The sequence below is a fragment of the Benincasa hispida genome, chromosome 9 (assembly GCF_027475165.1).
Source record: "Benincasa hispida cultivar pf3 chromosome 9, pf3_genome.v1.1, whole genome shotgun sequence".
In the NCBI taxonomy this organism is placed as follows: domain Eukaryota; kingdom Viridiplantae; phylum Streptophyta; class Magnoliopsida; order Cucurbitales; family Cucurbitaceae; genus Benincasa; species Benincasa hispida.
This window is the reverse complement of record NC_143486.1, coordinates 68,537,791-68,557,904: the sequence shown is the minus strand read 5'-3', so window position 1 is coordinate 68,557,904 and position 20,114 is coordinate 68,537,791. Positions and strand designations below refer to the sequence as shown.

Genomic DNA, 20,114 nt, shown 5'->3' with positions numbered 1-20,114 from the left:
GCTCAGATAACATTCTTCAAATGCGTGAACTATTTCAAGAAAAGAAGAGAAGAAATAAGGGATGCATTAGAGCGTCAAAATAAACCCAGGACCTGTTGATCCCGATGTTTTGTACGACCAGTCCATTCATCAATCATATGTTGTATGGTGAGATTGTACTACTAGAGAAATATCTTGCATACGTCGAGAGGCAAGATTTATTTAGTTGGACTGGCATCTGATCACAGCCTTGGTCGAGAGATGGAGGCCCGAGATGCATACATTCCATATGTCTGTTGAAGAGTGCACTATCACTCTACAAGACATAGAAGTGTTGTTGGGGTTACCTGTTGACAGTGAGCCGGTCACCGGAGTGATGTATGATGACGTTAGAAGTTTGTCAACTGTACCTCGGTGCGACCCCACCTGCCGACAAGATTAAAGGATCGAGGTTAAGTTTAATATGGTTAGGAACACAATTTTGTGAGCTCATAGATGATGCAGACGAGGAAACCGTCATAAGATATGCACGAGCATATATACTACAAATGATGGGTGGAAGTCTGTTTTCAGATAAATCAAGTCATTTTGTTCACTTGATGTTCCTGCCACTGTTAGCTAACCTCCATGATGTGGGGCGGTATTCGTGGGGTGGAGCATGCTTGGCATGGTTGTATAGACAACTATGCAAAGCAACAAGACCTGAGGTTCGAGAGATAGCTGGGCCTCTCATACTTCTGCAACTATGGGCTTGGGAGTGATTTCCAACAATGGCTCCACAGCTACATCATGTTAATGACGCTCAGTTAGTTGGACGAGTCTATGGTTCTCGGTATGTTGTTTTAATTCAATTTAATTTTTATATCACTAATCTAGTTAATTTAAATTCTAAATTATCAATTTAAAAATTTAGGTGGAGAGACAAAATTTGAGTGACTAGGACAGCCACACATGTAGTCAATCAGTATAGATACATGTTTGATCTGTTTCAACCTGAACAGGTACATTACACTAAACTTAATTGATTATTTTATTCATATTTTTATTGTATTTGTCTTTAATATTATCTAATATAATATTTTGTGTTTCAGGTTACTTGGGAGCCGTACAAAATTATTGTGCATACTTTGCCTAATTTTTGTACAAATGGTCAAAACATATGGCGGACGATGAGTCCTCTCATATGTTTTCACATTGGTGAGTGACATCTTCCTGACAGAGTGATGAGACAATTCGGTTTTCAGCAGGATATCCCATCGCCTTGTAATACTGAACCCATACTGCATGATATTGACCTAAGGACTGGAGATTGGTTCGAAAAAGTTGCACATTTGGTAGTGCGATGGCACTATCGTGCAAGGTTATTGTAGTGGGGGTTTCCCTTGAACAGTTTGACACAGATGTCACTCCAGAATATATTCATTGGTATAATAATATCACAAGACGCTACGTCACTCGTCTGGGAGCAGCTGTGGGTCATCTGGTAAATAAATGAATATTATCTAATTTTTTAATTTAAATTTATTTTAAATATTGTCTAATTATTTTATAATTCACAGAGATTGAACAACAGTAGACTCCGTGAGGTTGCGAATGATTCGAACCAGGTTCTTGCTATATGTAGTGACAACCAAAGCTATATGGAGGAAATTCATTATATATACGATATACCTATTGTTCCTCCACCAGCTCCTAGACGTAGAGAACCTGTTTGGGAAGAGGATGAGTTTGATGAGGTTGCACATAATGTGGAAGAGTTGCCCCCTATGATGCAGACGCAGAGTCAAACTGATTATGTTAGTCCGATGATGATGCCAGCATTTGGTTCAGGACATTATGGCTCAGAGGCTGGTCCTTCGTCTTCATACGTGCATGGACATGGTTGGGGTCGTGGAGAGCATAATGAATATTTATATTATGAAGGGCCTGCAGAGGTACCAGAGCAACCTCAAGTTCGAATTCGATGACGACAACCAGCTCGAAATCGACGACGTTCGCCTTGTGGGACACATTGATTTTTGTAATTATTTTTATATAAATGAAATATTTAATTTACATTTTTTTATTTTTATGAGTTATTATTATTTTTAATTTATTCTTTTTAGAGTTTAAATAAAATAATAATAAAATAATAAATATTTTTAGAATTTTTTTTATAAAATGGAAAATTAAAAAAAAAAAGAGAGAAAGGATTAGAAAGAAGAAGGTGGAATGTGTAATAATTAAAAAGGAAAAAAGAGGAAATTTGTACGGTATTCTCGCTCTCACTCACGCTCAAGCTCTCACTCAAAATCTCGCTCTCTCAAACTCTCGCTATCTCTCATAATCTCGCTCTCGAATTTGATTGGGAAGTTCAGTAGCAAAAAGAAGAAGATTCATTAGCTCGTTATTTAGTCAGACTTGCTGAGATGACAGAATTCATTTGAAAACAACAATATTTTCCTAAAAAAAAAAAAGGAAGATCTAGGTCGAATTTTCAACCCTCGACTTATTTAAAACAACAATATTTTTCTAAATAGCTTCTAAAAGTACAATATCCTTTTAATTTTCCCAATTTGAACACCACGGCCTTCAGGTGCTGGCTAGAGATTTGTTGGGCTTGTATACTTCTTCTAGAGTAAGCTCTTTCGTTGTCTTCTGCTTTTTGGAGCTGGTCTTACTTATCTTTTTATCTAGAACCCCCAAGGAGTATTTCTAGCTCTTTTCTCACTCCCCCACAGCTTCTGTTGTTGCTAACGATTCTAGGCTAGCTTCCACACGTAACGCTGTCTCTACTAATTTTGGAAAGTCCTGCCTATCAGTGCTGGCAGTTACGTGCGTTCGTATCTCACCTTGTAGCCTTTCCTCAAATCTCCTACATCTTTCAGTTTCATCTAGTATTATACTGGCGGCGTATTTGCTAAGTTCAATATATTTTTGTTCATACTCGGCTACCGATAGTGAGCCTTGTATGAGTTTCAGAAATTCATTTCGCTTTGCATCGCGAAACATTTGAGGATAGAATTGTTCATGGAAGGTTTTTCCAAATTCCTCCTAGGTAACTTCCTCCCTTCCCCTTCTTCTATCTTCAAATACGCGCCACCATTTCTCAGCTCTTTTCTGGAGTAGGAAAGTGGCTAGGGCTACTTTTCTATCTTCAGGGCATCGCATTACCCTGAAACATTTTTCTGTCATCACGAACCAAGTTTCCGCATCTGCTAGGTTCGTGGTTCCTTCAAAGGTCGAGGCTTCTAATGCCTTCAACCATTCAATACCAAATCATTTCTCGGGGCCTACTGACACCCTCCTAAGTTTTCGATCAAATACCGAGCAAATTTTCCCATCATTTACTCGTCACCTCCAGTCTCTGCCTGCGGATGACTCGACCAACCCTGGTCCTCTCCTGTTGTTTTCGAGGTAGCATCTTGAGTCCCTACCGGTTGCTTGGGCGGTCTGCCACGTGGCATGATTCCTATAATAAACCACACATTTAGACATATTATAGTATTATTATACTCTTCTCTAGTTTACCCTTTCCCACCAAGCTGGTATAAACTAATTCCTCAATTTTCCCAGAAACATAAGCTCTGATACCAAGTTGTCACACCCCACCCCGAGCCCGCACTCTTGAGCTCGAGGAGAGGCGTGATATTAACTGATGCTACTTTGGTTAACCTACTAGTTTCCTTTTAATAATCTTACTTATAACAGCAACGGAAAAATATTACATGCTTCAATTAGAAACTAGTTTACAAACTCAAGTTACTTTTACATGAAAGACATTATCCCGACAACCAATCTCATTTAATACTATTTCTAGACTTGTGGCTGACCTTAACTAACACTCAACTTGGACTCGTTAGCTACCTGCAAGAAAAACACAGAAACAAATCATTAGTTTTACAAAGCTCAGTGAGTGATAAAACAAATATAAGTCTTTTACAAGCATTATCACGAGGTTCCCACGCGAACCTCCATCATACCATGAAGCTTTCACAAACTCACCTACACATATGGTAGATGGTTAACATTTCATAACTAAAAATATCAACCTATGTGCACATAGTTCTCCCTTTCATAGGCTCAGAAGCTAGGCTCGTCGGCCCTTTGACCATCCCACTCAAGGTTTTTCCGTCCCACATGCTCAGGAACTATACTTCTCGGTCCTCTGACCATCCTGTAAGGATTCATGTTGGGCTCAGGCTCTAGGTCCACAGACCCCCTGACCATCCCCACGTCGTACATATCTCATAACATAAACTACAACATATTAATTCACAATATTATTAAAAGAGTAAAGGAAGAAACCACTCACAGTGATCGAGAACTTCCTTCATAGTTCACCTAGTTTCCCTTGTTCTTCGCCTGGACTCTATTTCAGATTTAATTTTAATCTTAGGTTACTCACTCTTTCGAGCCTTATCTCAAGACATTCCCTTCTTCAAAAATGTGTGAAAATGTCTTAACTATAATACCTTAAAGTTTCGCCTTGAAATTTCTTGGCAAAAGTTCTGAGTCGCAAGTTTATTCCTCCTGGCCCGACTATCTCTTCACTGGTGAGCAACTCTCTGTTTTCCTTGAATTTAGCAGCCTTAGAGTTAGAATTGCATTAAAGCAGCCCTCAAACTGAAACTAAACTTAATTTAGAAATTTTTGGTCTAAAAATCACCTGATTTGCACGAGTAGTTTGGAAAAACTCTTGTTTGAAATTAGCCTATGTGTTTGCCCGCACAACCCTGCTCCTTTTGGCACCTTTGCTTGTACCTCCGACTGAGCATTGCTTTCCCTTCTTTAATTATCTCTTATTCTTTCTTTTCTTTGTGGTTTTTAAGTACTTAACTGATGTGTGGGTTGAAGTGAGACATTCTCCCCCTTTTATAGGCGTTCAACCCCTCTCCTTTGCCCGACACCTCTTCCCTTGATCACATCCAAGTGTTTTCCTTAGCTTCTGCCAACTCTCAGCCTCCTCCACCTCCTGTTTAATGTGTCTTCACCTCACACTATCAACGCAACCCTTACATCAACGTAATCTTAAGTGTCCTTCTTCTCCATAGCCAACACTTGAGGCTTAACCTTGCATGTCTGTTCATATATCCACCTCATTTTCTTAAGGTCTAAGACTCCTTCCTAGCAAGCCACGTGTCTGGATGACATCCTTAGATGTGTCCATCCTTCATATGCGTTCATCCTTTATATGCGTCCATCCAACTTCATATGCGTTCAACTAGGATGATGACCAACACCCTTTCAATGCATACTACTAGCCTTGTCCTATGCGCCCATATGCCCTCGGATATCCAACGCATAGCAACCTTTGGATCAACTTGGTTCTCAACTCAACACCTCAATGCATAGTTCACCATCACCTAGGTTCTTGCTAACGCATCTCTTATGATCAACGCAACCCACCTCATGAATCTTGTTACCGCAAGCCTTAACACCTCAAGACATGGCACTACATCAACGTATAGTTCGACACTTAGTCATTTTCTCCTTAGCTTCCACCGCATGGTTATACTTAGCCAAATCTTCCCTAGTTATGGCTTATTTCCAAAGTTATTAACAAATCCTTTTTATCACTTGAAATTTTCCTACTCTTTGTCTTAGGATCTAACTCATTCTTAGTAATCTCTTTTATTTTCTGCTATGAAAGGGAAAATGGAATTTCGGGTTTCACAATATATTCCCCGTCCCCGACCCCAGCCTCGCCCCGCCCCGACTATGTATATATATATATATATATATATATATATATATATATATATACATATTACATATTACTATTATAGACTTTATCAAGATAATTAGGGATGTTTAATTATTTAAATTCAAGATTTTTATTACTTTAATTCTTTAGATGTTATAATATTTAAGATAGGATGCTCTAAATGTTGAATTTTAATTTTTACAAATTATGAGAATTTAGCATTTTAATTATATATTTTAAATTGCATGTGTATTATTGTTTTAATTAGTAAAATTGATAATATTTCATTTAAATGAAAATTCCATTGAAAATGTTTAATGAATAGTAAATATATATATATATATATTAATTGAAATTAAAAAAATGTTAGAGAAAAATAAAGGCGAGGAACCCGATCCCTGCGAGAAAATTCGCGGGGACGGGAAATGGTTAGGGGGTGGGAGCAGGGACATCTCTAGCTCGATTGGCCTCTCATCACAGCAATAGTCGAGAGATGGAGGCCTGAGATACATACATTTCATATGCCCACGGAAGAATGCACTATCACTCCACAAGACATAGAAGTGTTGTTCGAGTTACTTGTTGATGGTGAGTCGATATTCAGAGTGATGTATGATGACTGGTTGTATATTTGTCAACTGTTCCTCGGTGTGACCTTACTTGCCGAAAAAATTAAAGGATCGAGATTAAGTTTGATATGGTTAGGGACACAATTCCGTGAGCTCGCCGATGATGTGGAAGAGGAAACCGTCATGAGATATATGCAAGCATATATACTACAGATGATAGGTGAAAGTCTATTTTCTGACAAATAAAGTCATTTTGTTCACTTGATGTTCTTGCCATTGTTAGCTAATCTCTATGATGCGGGACGGTATTCTTGGGGTGGAGTATGTTTGGCATGGCTGTATAGACAACTCTGCAAAGCAACAAAACCTAAAGTTCATGAAATCGCTAGGCCTCTGATACTTTTGCAATTATGGGCTTGGGAACGATTTTCAACAATGGCTCCACAGCTCCAACATGTAAATGATACTTAATTAGTTGGACGAGCATATGGTTCTAGGTATGTTATTTTAATTCAATTTAATTTAAAAAATATTTTTATGTAACTGATCTAGTTAATTTAAAATCTAAATTATTAATTTAAAAATATAGGTAGAGAGACAAATTTTGTGTGACTAGGATAGCTACACATGTAGTTAGTCAGTACAGATACATGTTTGATCTGCTTCAACCTGATCAGGTATATTAATACTGAACCAAATTGAATTTTTTATACAATTTTTTAATGTATTTGTCTTTAATATTCTTTTAATATAATATTTTATGTTTCAGATAATTTGGGAGCCGTACAAAGCTGTTATGGACACTTTGCCCAATTTCTGTAAAAACGGTCAAAACATATGGCAGATAAGTCCTCTCATATGTTTTCACATTGGTGAGTGGCATCTTCCTAATAGAGTAATGAGACAATTTGGTTTTCGACAAGATGTCTCATCACCTTGTAATACCGAACTCCTACTACATGACATTGACTTAAGAACTGGAGATTGGTGTGAAAAAGTTGCACATTTGGTAGTGCGATGACACTATTGTGCAAGGTTTATTGCAATGGGGTTTCTATTGGGCAATTTGATAGAGATGTCACTCAAAATTATATCGACCGGTACAATAATATTACAAGGCACTACGTTACTTGTCCGTGAGCAGCTATAGGTCATTTGGTACATAAATAAATATTGTCTAATTATTTTTATTCTAAATTTATTTTAAATATTATCTAATCGTTTTATAATTCACAGAGATCGAACAACAATAAACTCCATGATGTTGCAAATGATCCGAACCAGATTTTTACTATATGCAGTAACAACGAGAGCGATATGGAGGAGATACATTATGTATACGATATATCTATTGTTCATCCACTAGTTTTTAGATATAGGGGACCTGTTCGAAAAGAAGAAGATGAGGTTGCCCACAATGTGGAAGAATCGCCTCCTATGAAGTAAACGCAGAGCCAAACTGATTATGTTAGTCTGACATGATGATGCCAACATTTGGTTCAGGATATTATGATTCAGAGGTTGGTCCATCATTTTCATACATGCATGGACATGGCCGCGACTGTGGAGAGCATAATGAATATTTATACTATGAAGCACCTGTAGAAGTACCAGAGCAATATCAAGAGAAACTAGAGCAACCTCAAGTTCGAAGTCGACGACAACAACCAGCTTGAAATCGACGATGTCCACCTTAACTCGACTTGCTTACTTGTCGAGTTCTCAACACTCGACTTGCAATTGTCGAGTTTTGAACACTTGACATACTAAAAAAAAACAATATTTTTCTAAATTGTTTTCAAACTACAATATTTTTCTAATTAGTTTTAAAAACAACAATATTAATCTAAATTTCTTGTGTCGCAAAATTCATTTACATTAATGTAATATTAAAAAAAAACTAAGACTTAGTTTAGAATTGCTGTAGCTATTAAAATAATTTCCATGAACTATACTTCTACAAAAATCAATTGTAAATAGTGCTTAATAACTTCTAAATGTAAATACAAAAAAGCAAGTCATAATGTTTGGTAAATTCTAATTGTAAACCCAAAAATATTGGAAAATTCATACAAATTTTTATTGGTTTAGCTGTAATGACCAAAATAGACATTGTTATTTAAATTTATATGTTTATATTTAGTATATAAATTGTTATTACTTAAATAATTAGATTTTTTGCACTAAGAAAACTGTTTAGAAATTCTTTTTTTTCCTATAAATTGCAAATTATTTTGTTTTATTACTAAATTGTAGGGGAGAAAAGGTCAGGAGGAGAGAGTGAAACAATGAGAGATTGGAGGAAATAATCCAAGAAAATAGAAAAAATATTGAACCCATTTCTCTCTAGGGTCTTTCTACATGAAATTTTCTTTTAAATTTTATTTTTCATTCACATACTATTTGAAAATTTTTGTCCCTATTTTTCTCACTATTAACTACTCAAAAGTGATGCTTTTTTCTTTTATTTTGAATTTCAATGTAATAAAAAAAAAAGTCGTACATTCCTTTTTTTTTTTTTTTGAAAAGCAGTCCTAGTTCATATTTAATTTAAAGAGATGATGAAATCTAACCAAAGAAAAAAGAGATACTTTGAAGATAATGAAGTCAAAAAGAAAAAGAAAATTTAAATAACAAAAAAAAAAAAAAAAAAAAAAAAGAAGACAAATCACATGAAGAGGTAGGATTTGTATGAAAAAAAAAAAAGGAAAATAATGGAAAGAAGTTATTTATGATTATTCGAAAAGTTAGAACTAAAAGCTAGTTTAGGAGATTTTGAAATTGATTTTATATAATTTTTTTTTAAAAAAAAAATCTATATTACCGAACACCTTTGACAGTTAAAGAATTTTTCGAAATTACTTTTTTTTTTTTTTTTTACTCTCACCGCAATCCCAAATGGTACCTAAAACAAACCCACAAGTATAACATATTTCTCAGGAGACATTAAAGTTTTAGAATATGATGAAAATTTAAAGTTGAACATAACAGACTACATAAAGAAATACTTAGTTTCTTCTCATTCATTATATTATCCTTCGTTCGTCCTCTGTAATTTCTTATTTTGGTTGTTAGCTCAATTTCTTGCTTTGTGGCACTAATGAAGAAGTTTTGTAGGTTGTAGCCATAGACAACAATGCAGACATGGCAACAACGTAGATCGACGGCGTGGATTCAAAGGTAGGCATAGTAGTTGTGGTGGTTGCTCAAGGTATGTTCTCATTGTTGAATTGTAATGTTTAAAAAGGATTTTTAATGAAAAACAATACTTGTTGAGTCACTAAGGTACAAGTGCAAGACATTAAAGTAATACACATATCAAAACTGAATATACTATAGTAAACAAGCCTAAGCTCTTGCATTTTTTAGGGATGGAGATAAAAATTCTGGAAAATGTTGTCCCATAATAATGTTAACAAAATTTATAATCCTAGAGAAAGTTATTTCTGTGTCTCTTATAGAGAATTTGTGTATGCTGAAAATGAAACTCATTCAAGATAAGAAAAGTCGAACAAAATCCACTTTGATTCTTTTTTTTATGCACTTAAACTTGAAGATAGTAATCAACTTTAAAATTTCTCTTTTATCGTTGTTGTTGATTTAAATCACTCAGTTTCAAGTTGTTGGTTTTTTAACACGATTCATTTTACTTCAAACTTACTTATTGTTGCACAATTTTACTCTCTTAAAAAGAAAAAAGTCTAAAAAATGATGGAAATTTTTAGAGAAATGAAGCTCATTATTTTACAATCATACACTAATTTAACTTCTAATAAAAAGTTCTTGAATAACACTCCTATAGTAATGTTGCAACATCACTATTTTAGTATGAAATATTGAAAACTTAAAACAAAAATATTAGTAGCTTTAAGAAACACTCACTAGCTTTTTTTTAATAAAAATTAAAAAAAAAAAAAACTATGAATCTGAAGTAGAAGATTAAGAGATAATTAAAGACTTAGATATATTAAGGACATCTTCTCATTTGTTGTGTAGCTTCTCTTCTAGGTGGTCTCTCATTCTTCTTGAGCATTTGCATTTGTTAGATTTTCCAAATTGAAAATGGAGAAGTAACCCTTTGAATAAATTAAAGTTGAAACAATCATAAAGAAGAAGACTATCTTAAATTGAACTATTTTATTGTATAACGATAACAAGAGAATGGGATTAGATTCTACCTAAACTGTCTCTAATCATTACTCTATCAAACACCTATTTCTTGTGCATATCAAGCATCACCTAATAATAATGTGTCGTGTGACAAATTTTTTTTTTAAGAAAATGAATTGTTTTTATTTTAAATTTAGTGTGTAAGTATAAGGGGAGAATGAAATTAAATATATTTTATGCTATACCTAATCATTGCGCTATAAAAAGAAGAAAAAAAGTGTGCATTTTTTTCAACACCCAAGTAGTACCCAATAATAATGTGCCATATTGCAAAAAAAAAAAAAATTAATTAAATTATTTTTATTTTATTTTTACATAATGATAAGGGACATTAGGTGAGGTTGCACCCATTTTTGTATAATCCGACATTCATTTTCTTTGCAACCCAAGTAACACTTAATAATAATTTGTCATACAACAAAAAAAATTGAATTATTTTTATTTTATTTTTAATGTGTAAGGATAAGTGAGCATTAGATTAATGCAACTTAAAGTTACACATAATCATTGTCCTATCAGAAGAAAAAACTTGGGTGTTAGAAATCACAGATACTTCTAATTGTGCAGAGAATCGGTATCAGATACGGATGCGATACAGATACGTCCAGATACGTCGTGTATCTGCTTCCAGATACGTGAAGATGATACATTGGTCAATTTTTTTTCAAATTTAAGTCCAACCACTTCAGCCCATTTTATTTTAGTGCATGTTTAGGAGTGATTTTAAAATCATCAAATATCACTTTTTTTCATTTTTAAAATCACTCGAAAACACATTTTTAATTACTCAAAATTAATTTAGTTTTCAAATTTACACTTTTAAATGCAATTTTCATATCATCAAAATTAGTTTTGAAGGATTAAACATGTTTCACCAATGATTTTGAAAACAAAAGTGATTTCAACTGTTTTAAAATCACTTCCAAACATAAAAGTCCACTTAAATTGAGCAATCCAAAATAAAATAAATTAAAAATGATAAAAACATAAAAATTAAAAAAAAAAACCCGTAATGTAATTAAATCTTCATTTTTTCCTTCTCTCACTATTTAAATCATGATTCCCCCTTCATCTTGAATTTCATTCTTCAATCTTCATCTTCTACTTCTTTCCTACCGTCTAGTCGCTCAACAATCACTCGACGTAACTGGAATTTTTTTCAAGTTTTCACTTTCTTTTTTAATTTATTTTAATCTAACTTAAAATAAGTATTATAGCATTTAATTAGACATTATATATATATATATATATCGTATGTTCAACGTATCCGTATCTTAGTTTTTTAGAAATTAACGTATCGCCGTATCGTATCCGTATCATGTATCTGTATCTATGTCTGTGCTTCTTAGCTTGGGTGCAACCTATACTCCATCAATCTTTTGTGCAGCATGCTATACTAATGTGCCATGTGGCAAATTTTTCTAAAAAAGTTTAATTATTTTTTTTAATCATTGCCCTATCAAGAAAAAAAAAATTGTGCAACCCAAGCAGCATCTAATAATAATGTGCCTTGTGACACTTTTTTTTAAAAAAATGAATTTATTTTTTATTTTGTTTTTATTGTGTAAGGATAAGGGAGTAAGAGATTAGCTGCTAAATTTTCTATAGTGCTATAATCTGAACAATTTTTCATGCTATCTTCACTTATTGTGTGCCACGTCAACATGCTTTTAAAATTAGGATGGGACTTGCTAACATTTATGTGAAGTCCACAAATATTTATGAAACCAAATTTATAGTGTGAATAAGAGGATTATGGTACTCCTGCAACTTAGACTCCGCCCACCTTTTATGCAACTCAACACCTAATAATAATAAAGTCACATGTGACAATTTTTTTAAAAGAAAATTAGAGTAATTTTATTTTATTTTTTTGGGATTATGTGCACCCTATCGGAAGAAAAAAAAAAACTTAATTGCACTCATTTTTTTTTAGCCCAAGCAGCGCCCAATAATAATGTGTCATGTTGAAAGTTTTTTCAAATAACTAAATTGTTTTTATATTTTTTTTTAGTGTGGAAGTATAAGGAGAGCATGAGATTAGACATGTTGCACCTATTTATTGCCCTATTAGGAAAAAAAGGACTTGGATGCACCTATATTTTGTGTAGTACCATCTAATAACAATAATGTGCCATTTGATAAATTTTTCTATAAAAGAATTGAATTATTTTTTGTATTAGCTTTAGTGTGTAAGGATAAATGAGCATGAGATTATGTGCAACCTCAACTCCGCTCATTTTTTGTGCAGTCCAAGCAACACCCAATAATAATGTGTCACATGATAATTTTAATAAAAAAAATTAATTATAAAAGAAAAAGCTTGGTTGTACCCAATTTTTTACACATCACTCAATAATAATGTGACATGTGGCAAAAAAAATTAAATTTTGAATTATTTTAATAAGATTAGGTGCGCACGTTGTCTTTGTGTATATCAAAAAAACCAATAAACTTCTTAAGTTCGACCATTGTGTGTGCATATAGGGGACAATGGAATGCAACACCTCGCCACCTCCCTTCCACTTAGGGATGTCCTGGCCCCGCGGGGACCCACCCCAAACAGGACGGAGAATCCTCAAATACGAGGAATGGGGAGCGAGTGGGGAATTTTTTTTTTTTTTTCATTTACATTTCGGGGCAGAAGACGAGGATTATATTCCCCGACCCCGTCCCAAGTCCCCGCCCCGCCCTGAACCAGCCCCAAACAGGATGGGGAATCCCTAAATACACGGGGAATGAGGGAGGGAGTGGGGAATGTTTTCCCCCATTTACATTTCGAGGTCAAGGACGGGGATTATATTCCCCAACCCCGGCCCCGCCTCGAGTCCCTGCCCTGCCCCGAGTATATATATATATTTATATATATATTATAAAACCCTAAAGTAAACTTCATATTCCTCGCGTCGTCTCACAGTCCCACCCACCCACCAAACCACCTTCATGCTTCACCTTCCTTGTTCCTCCATCTCAGTCCCATCCTACCTTCCTCGTTCCTCTGCTTCCTCATCGTCTCACTGTTTTCCTCGTCGGTCTCACGCGTCTTCCTCGTTGTCTCACCGTCTTCCTTGCTATCTCATCAAACTCGATCAGTCTTCCTCGCTGGTCTCACGCGTCTTCCTTGCTGTCTCACCATCTTCCTCGTTGTCTCATCAAAATCAATCAATCTTCCTCGCCGGTCTCACGCGTCTTCCTCACGGTCACTAGTCTCATTGTCTCACTGTCACACGTCTTCCTTGCTGTCTGATCGTCATACATCTATCCCTCTATCAGATCTGTCGTCTGAAGTATCATCGGTGTCTTTTTGTCCCAAGGTATGTCTGAAATTTGAATCTCTCCTTTCTGATCTGGTTTGTGTAAAAGATAAAATGAGTTATAGTTATTCGTTTGATTTTTGGTATGTCCGAATCATTAGAAATCTGAAGGTATGTCCGATTTTTGGTATGTCTAATCTCTAATCTGATATGATCTGTTAGAAATTCGAAATTGATTTTTGGTATGTCTAAATCGTCCCTGGTCGATCTGATTTATGTCCGAATTTGATATGTGAAGAAGATAAAAATGAGTTATTGTCATTGTTATTGGTTCTTACATTGTTTGTCAAAATAAGTTATTGTATTTGATAGAAATCCAAACTCCGAAGGTATGTCCGAAATCTGAATCATCCTGTCGAGTTTTGTTGTTCGATCTCTGGTGTGCAAATTTGATTTTTATTACTGTGTTGTTTAATTTTTGATGTACGAATTTGAAGTGTACAAATTTGATTTTTGGTGTACAAATTCGATTTTGTGATTGTTTTGTTACTATTTGACTATTTGTAGGTGAAATTTAAAAATGACTCTATCGAATAATAATGAGTTAGAACAAGGTGGTTCAACTCCAACATCTATGAACATGAGCGAATCAACCCCAATAAACAGTATTTGTAGTGGCAATGATCAATTTACACCTATTACATTAGATACTTATGATAATGAGGATGTACTAAAAAGTAATAGGTTGACGTCAGTAGTATGGAATCATTATAAAAGACTAAAAATAAATGACACCATGAAAACGATACGTAACTATTGTGGAAAAAAGTTAGGATGGGAATCTAAAAACGGAACAAAGTATTTACATGACCATTTCAAAATTTGTCCCTTATGGAGACAAAGAGACATTAGGCAATCATGTTTGAGACCCACTAAAACTAATGAAGGAAATGTAGTCCTAAATCCGACCCTCTTTGATTATGAAACTTCTAGAAGAGACCTTGCTTGTGCTATAATTTTACATGAATATCCAATAAACATGGTTGAACACAAAGGATTTAGAAAGTTTTTTAGTGGTGTTCAACCGTTGTTTAAGATGATTTCAAGAACCACGATGAGGAGAGATATAATTATAATTTATGAAGAAGAGATAACTAAAATAATGAAGTTTTTGGAAAACAGTAGAAGTACGGTTGCTCTTACTACAGACATGTGGACCGCGTCTAACTAGAAGAAAAGATACATGACAATCATTGCACATTTTATTGATGATTCTTGGGCCTTGAAAAACAGAATTTTAAGGTAATTTCAATCTTTTATGTTATTATGTATTTTTTGTTCATTAGGTAATTTTCATTTCAACATATTATTACATAATACTACTATACTAGGTTTGTACATATGTCACATCCACATACTGGACAGTTACTTTCTGAAGCATTCATGGAGTGTATTTTTTTATTGGAACATAGATCGTAGATTATCCACTTTAACAGTAGATAATTGTTCAAAAAATAATACCATGGTTGATATTTTATTAAGGAAGTCAGATTTAAGGACACTGTGGTTGCATGGAAGTTTGTTCCACATTCGTTGTTGTGCATATATTTTGAATTTCATAGTGAAAAATGGTTTTGCTGTAATTTCGGATGGTATAGAGAAGATTATAGGCACTATTCATGTATGGACTTTTTCTACAAAAAGGAAGGAAAAATTTGAAGAAGGAGTACGTCAATTACAAATTCCATACTAAAAAACTAAGTCTTGATTGTGTTACTAGATAGAATTCAACATTTGTGATGCTCAAAACTGCTTTGGAATACAGGGATGTTTTTCCTCGTCTAAAACAACGTGAACCACTATACACTTGTCTTCCTTCAGATACTTATTGGAATTTTACTTGATGACGGGGTTGTTTTCTGGGTCAAGTTATCCAACCTCCAATGTCATTTTTGAAGAAGTTTGTGAAATTAGGTCGAAACTTTCTAAGTGGCTTAATTTTGATGTTGATGAGATACAAGTAATGGCATCAAGAATGATTACTAAGTTTGAAAATTATTGGAGTGTGATTCATGGTGTATTGGCTATAGCTACAGTATTAGATCCTAGGTTTAAGATGAGATTGATCCAGTTTTATTTTCCTCAAATCTATGGATCTCGTCATACTATTGAAATTAAACGTGTTAGAGACTTGTGTTGTGATTTGATGAAGTTTTATAGTTCAAATTCAAGAACAATAGAAGAACCTCAACGTTTTACATCTACAATTAGTACTTCTTTGACTTCAAGGCGAGATGGAAGTAGTAGTTCAACTTTTTTTGTTAATAGGAAAGATCAATATCTCAAGTTTGAAGAGTTTGTTAATAATGTTGAAAATGATGTTGACAATGTCAAATCAGAGCTGGATTGGTTATAAGCGTAAGGTATGAATTAGTATTATTGTTTAATTTATTTAATAAAATTTTATTATTCACAATTTGAGATCTATTTTTTTTTACATGTCTTAAATAGATAAGCATACTCCTATAGATACTAAAATTTTAGAAAATGTTCTTGAGGATTGAGATCCATATGATGTAAGTTATAAGTTCGTGTATTATTATTATTATATTAATATGTACAATATTTGTGTTTTTTTTTCAGTAATCATCCCTTACAAAGTTGGATGAAATTTGTTGACGGCAACTTGGTCTGACTATATTATTGTCATGTTGTTGTTGTCATGTCGTGTCTTATAAAAATATGTTGTTGTTTTTATGTTGTAACTTTTCTTAAAATAATTATGGATGGATGTTTTTATTATTTAAGTTTAAGTTGACTTTTATTGAGAATAATTGATGGATTATGGATTGATGTTTTTAATAGAAAAATTGATAATATTCTATTGAAATTTGAACTAAGAAATATTTTCTTTCAATTAAAATTGCATTGAAAAAGTATATATTTGATTAAAATAAAAAATAATAAAACAAAGGCAGGGAATTTTCCCCATGGGAAACCCAATCCCCACGGGGAATCCTCGCCCCGTTCCCTGCGGGAAAATTCGTGTGGACGGAGAGTGGTATGGGGGCGGAGATGGCTTTCCTGTCCTCACCCCGTCCCGTGGACATCTCTACTTCCATTATCCCATCCTTCCCATTTGTTTTTATATACACGCTTGTGAAATAAATCAATAAATTTAACTTTATACTACATTTGTGTAAAGTCATTTGGTTTAATTTTTATAAAGTTCGAAATTCTTTAAAATAGTCACAAATAATCATTCAATCACAAATAATCATTCAATCATATTGAATGGTTAAATATGTTAAACTCGATATTATTGTATAAATCATCTCAAAGATCTATGTCTAAATTTATAAAGAAAGAAATAAATAAATTTCCAAAATTTGAATGTAATATAAGAATCTTTTTCCAAAAAATACATACAAAAGTCTGTTTAGTAGATCATTTGAATTAAGTACTTTTTTTAAAAAAATTGTTTTAAGATTTTGTAATTCTCATAACAACACTTTTATATTTTAATTATATTAAATTTTTTATAATTTAAAATTTTAAAATAAATAATTATATTAAATTTTTAAAAAAATTAATAAATATAATACTTCCTGTTATAAAATTCCGTTCATTTTTAATTTAAATGTGTATATTGTATGTTTCCAAGAAAATATATGTATATCATAATAGTACAAATTTTATCATAAAACGTTTTCATAAATTAATTAATAAAATTTTTTATTCAATCTAATTTTTAAGTAAATAATTACAACTAGATTTATTATCAATAAATATATTATCCAACATATTTTAAACAATTATTTAAATTAGACTTCAACTTTTAAATATACTATCAAACACATATTTGAAGCACATGAAATAAAACTTAATTTTTATCGAGTTTATTGTTTCTAATTTCTTTTTCCAAGTTACTAACTAGACACATGTTAATTTTCTAAAAAAAAAAAAAATACTTTTGAATTCTAAAAAAATTGTTAAAACAAAAATTTTAACTGGCACAAAAATATGTAAAAAATTTTATTAATTAAAATGAGAGTTTTTTTTAAAAGAAATATATGTATATATAAGCAATTTAATATTTTATATAATTATTTCATTTGTATAAAAGATTATATTAGATTTAACATACGATTTTCATTTTGGGTTGCTAATTTTGCTCTAATTTATCTGCAGTTAATACACATTGTTATTCAAAGAAAAACACTGTCGTCGGTAAAACCAGTAGCCTAAAATGGTTCTTCGTTTCTTGCTCATTCAAACATAATTTGTAATTATATAATTTATTCCATCTTTTTGTCTTGATGTGCTCGAACATTATTATTATAATTGGATTATAATAATTTGTGTTTGAGGTTTAAATTATTTTAGTTTGGGTTATCATAGTAGTGTTTGAAGTGTAAACTATTTTAGTTTGAAGAAGAAATAGTAAACACGATAGCAAATAATAAGAAAATTATGAATGTAAAATAGTAAAATCTAATAATGTTGACTGTAGCTCATTGATGATTATAAAATAGTATATATGGTAATAAGGGATGGTTATTATAGTTTTAGCATAATTTTTGTCTCAAACGTCCATTTATCGAGTGTATTAAGTATGTTTTCTATTTTATTTTTCACCAAATAATGCAATAGACATAGTTAAAAAATGACTTTCATATTCTAGCAATACAGTAATAACATGTCTAAAATGAAAACGCTGATTATCTATTTAATAACACAAATTTATTACTATTTGCAATCTATGTGTTATAAAATTTTAATATATAACCTCTTTAATAGAAATTGATATATGGTTTTATTAAATATTGTTAGTTATGTTGTTCATTTAATGAATTTAATCGTATCTTTATATATTACTATTAATAATTTGTAAAAATAGATACAAAAAATTTCTCACTTATTCCAATATTGTATTTGAATTTCTTTAATTCCGATATTGTTTAATTTAAAAAATATATATATACATTTGAATTATTTTAATATTTTTAATCACAATTTAATAGAAAAAATCTAAAATCTAAAATCTAATTAAAAATTTTATTCTCACACAAATTAAAATATTGTAAAAATCTTAAATAAACTAATTTATTTTAGTTTAAATCAAATAAAGTTTTTGTATAAAATTCACAAATATCTATTCAATTTTAGAGGTTTGTTTGCATCTCCAAACTATAACATATTTTACATTTTTAATAATTTATTTTAAGAAAATTATTTTATTAACCGCAATTTATGTCTACCATAAGGACATCGATAGTGATTTTGAAAACCTAAATCTCAAATCTAATTTGATAATATAGGATAATGATTCAATTATTTTTTATTTAATAAATAAATAGCACCCATATATATATATAAATAAGTATAAAAAAAAAAAAAAAAACTCTTAATAGGAATAAACAAAAAGAAAAAGAAAAAAAATCATAAAAAATGAAACAAATGAAAAATTGGAAAAGAATCGCATGTATGAAGCTTAATAAGAGAAAAGATAAATATGATGTCACATATTGTTTCTGAATTTTTTATTAAAAATTTAAAAGAGAAAAACAAAAAAATATATATGTGAAAGTTTAATTGAGATGCTTACTTCTAAAGTAAGGAAATATTAAATAAAAAGTTAAGAAAAATCTAAAAATAACTAAAAAATAATCTTTAATGAAGAAAGGAAAAAAGAAAAAGTTGTAGAAGATACCTACCTGAAGTTGAAACTTGTAGATGAGGTCTAAGAATAAAGAAAACAACACAAAAATGTAGGAATAATGATGAACCAAATTATATATATATATATATATATATATATATATATATATAATGCTACAAAAAAATTAAGAAGAATGTATTTACAAAACTAAAACCAAAACCAACACAGAAATGATCAAGAATAAGAATAAGAAAATAAAGAAAAGATATAGGATGAAAATTGAAGGTTTAACTATAGAGCAAATTTTGATTTGAAATCTTAATTTGATTTTATAAAATTAATTTTGGATATGTGATTGACGTGATATTTATTAAAAAAAAATAAAAAAAAGATAATGATTATATAATTTTGAAATAATAAATTATTTAATTAATCTTTATTACTAGTGAAATCTCATCCAAACCATACCTAAGAGGATTTATTCGAAAGAGTTTTTTTTAATCACTTGTGACGTGATTGGGAGAAATTTTTAGACAGTATATAGATCTTTATATTGTGATTGAGAGAATTTTTGTAATTATTTTTAACATGATGTAGAGATTGTGATTTTTTTTCTTTTTCTTTTAAAAGTGATTTAGAGTTTTTTTATTTTTTTATTTTTCATAATAGTTTTAGATTTTAGATTTAGATAGTATATTCATCTGCTTATTTTTTTTTTTTTTTCATTTTATTGTGGATGATAAACTATTTTTTAAAATTTTTTCTTTTAGACGTGATTTGGTGTTTCTTAATTC

The 20,114-nt window shown here is 31.6% G+C and overlaps 1 pseudogene; it reads left to right on the top strand.

Moving 5' to 3' along the window:
- Positions 1–488: 488 nt before the first annotated feature.
- LOC150034034 (serine/threonine-protein phosphatase 7 long form homolog) lies at positions 489–3,379 on the top strand (annotated as a pseudogene).
- Positions 3,380–20,114: the final 16,735 nt, after the last annotated feature.